This window comes from Poecilia latipinna, unplaced genomic scaffold, assembly GCF_001443285.1.
Source record: "Poecilia latipinna isolate Pla-1442-1.1 unplaced genomic scaffold, P_latipinna-1.0 Scaffold4781, whole genome shotgun sequence".
Taxonomy (NCBI): Eukaryota; Metazoa; Chordata; class Actinopteri; order Cyprinodontiformes; family Poeciliidae; genus Poecilia; species Poecilia latipinna.
Genome location: NW_015117397.1, coordinates 16,187 through 18,571, shown reverse-complemented (window position 1 = coordinate 18,571; position 2,385 = coordinate 16,187). Strand labels below are relative to the sequence as shown.

Here is a 2,385-nt window from a genome sequence, read left to right as displayed (position 1 = left end):
TAACAAGTCAACATGTTATTTCCACCCTCCGCTCAAAATGGAGGCTGACTTGAAGAGAAATAACAAAGTTAGTTTCAGTTTCTTTTTCACAGAAAGTCAGGTGACTTGTGTTTCCTTCTGCGTCCAGAATCAAAGTTTGATTAATCAGTTTGAGTTTACAAAGTCAAATAAAACCAGAATAAAGATAGAAAACTTTCAGTATTTCTGTTTTGCTGTTATTGAAGAAGATTTGGAGCTGAGCAGCTTTTTGTTCTGCAGAACAAACGAGTTGGATTATGAGCGCTCACTGCCCTCTGGTGGTCAACTATCGTAACTACAGATATCCCACTACATACTAACCAGGTCATTTGTTTAACTTAATTTGTTCTCATTTTCACCTTTATCAGGTCAAATAAAATCAGCTTAAATTAATGTTGTTAAAGAGCCACCGCAGGGTTAATAAATGGAAAAGAAAATTAAACTTACTTAGTTAAAAATCCTCACAAAAAGAGGATGTCTGTAACTTTAAGAATCAAGTAAAATTTACACATCTGGCAACGAAGTTTGTGGAGGAGAGGAAATACTAAAATTAAAGCTGCCATTGTGGAACAAAGACATGAGGTTTGTGGCTGTTTCTTTAAAACATCTATGCAATAATTAATAATTATATTAAACACTGTACATGGTTACTACATTACACAAACATAATTATCACAGTTAACAATTTAAGTCATTGATAGAGAAAATGTATTTACAAAAGGCATATCAATTTTATTTCAACATTATGTACTCAGGGTTTACAACTTAAGAAGACATCCATGTTGGGTCCTTGGCGGCTGCCAGTCTGCAGTGAACTGGTGGATGACAGAGGCAATGCTATACTGTAGTGAGCAGATTGAAGCAGAAGTCCCACCATGTGATCCACAGGGCTTTAGCTGAGCACAAACTTCATGCACTTTGTTTCCACAGGCACCACAGCAGAATCAAGTGTAACCTGTTAATATGTATGTTAAAGGTAAGCTAAAGCTGAGCATATCTGGTCCAGGTGACGCACAGGTCTTATGACGTAAAGTATTTGAATGTAGGATTTCATTTTTTTAGTCTTAAAGTTTAATTATGATCCAAATGATGCATTTCAATTAAAATAAGTCATTAACAGATTATACAAAGGAATTATACACTATATAACTGGTTAATAATAGTTATATAATGGATAAAAAATAACGTACTATATATAGGCATAATTCTATATACTACACACATCCTTCTTTTCATTTAAATAAAGACCCGGACTAAAAATTAACTTTTCACCCCGCATCGTGATGCTCGTAAATTAAGGAAGCATAACCTATCCTTAATGGCTTTTCTTTTTTTTTGTTTTTGCTTTTGTTTTTTCTTAGAAGAACTTACCTGCGATCCAACAAAATGATTAGGCCTACATTCAAGGACTCTGTTCAGGCGGTCATTGACGTCAATCTGTGACGTGGGATTCGGGGTTTGAGTTTAAAATCCGAGGATCACGTCACCAATGACCAGCTGAGCCAATCAGGTGCAGATGACGCACAGGCCTTATTACTATTTGAATGTGTTGTTTCGTTTTTTCATCTTGAATTTTAATTATTTTCAAAGCGAAGCATCTCAATTAAAATAAGTCATTAAAAGCTTATACATTTAATGAGTATATAGTTATGTTTTTTATAAACTAGTAGAATATTTTCTTTTTTGTTTTTACAAATATTTACAAGGCAACAAAAAGACAAAGTGGCTAAATTGTCACAGATGACCTGCATTCAAAGACCGTAAATAAATACTGTGATTCAGATTTAAATATCTATTGCTATATATCTACATCATATTTCTATTTCACATGTCATGTGACTATTAAAGGTTTAGTCACATGACTCAGATTACCGTCAGTACAAACAATAACCTGCTTTTACATGCCCAGCCTTTCTCCACTGCCCCCTCTCTTCCCTAGGGGGCAGTAGAGAGCAACATGAAGGCGCTGCTCGGAAGAAGAGCGAGAAAAGTGTCCGGTTGTTGTGGGGAGCGCAGCGTGTTAGTTTTAGGGAAGCCAGCTGTTCGTTGTACTTGTTCAAAAGAGGAATAAAGTTGTTAAAGCATTTATCTGCCTCCTCCTTGCTTTTGCCCGCCAGCGGAGCAGAAACGATAGGAGCTTGTTCCCAGCGAACGAGCCGAAATAGAGACCAGCCCGTTTAAAACCAGCCTCTGATTGGACTCTGAGCCAATCAGAGTCCACACATCCTCCTTTTCATACAGGTCTTTAAGTAAAGACCCGGACTAAAAATTAACTTTTCATCACGCATCGTGATGCTCGTAAATTAAGGAAGCATAACCTATCCTTGATGGCTTTTTTTTTTTTTTTTTTTTTTTTTTTTTTTTTTT

General features: G+C 36.0%; 1 long non-coding RNA gene across 2 annotated transcripts in view; it reads left to right on the top strand.

The window, feature by feature from the left end:
- The first annotated feature begins 606 nt into the window (after positions 1-606).
- LOC106943013 (uncharacterized) overlaps positions 607-2,385 on the top strand; it is a 17,726-nt gene continuing 15,947 nt past the window's right edge. For both annotated transcript variants that reach the window (XR_001423790.1, XR_001423789.1), the window contains exon 1: positions 607-1,528. This is a non-coding gene — a long non-coding RNA (uncharacterized LOC106943013). The remainder of the gene's footprint in view (positions 1,529-2,385) is intronic.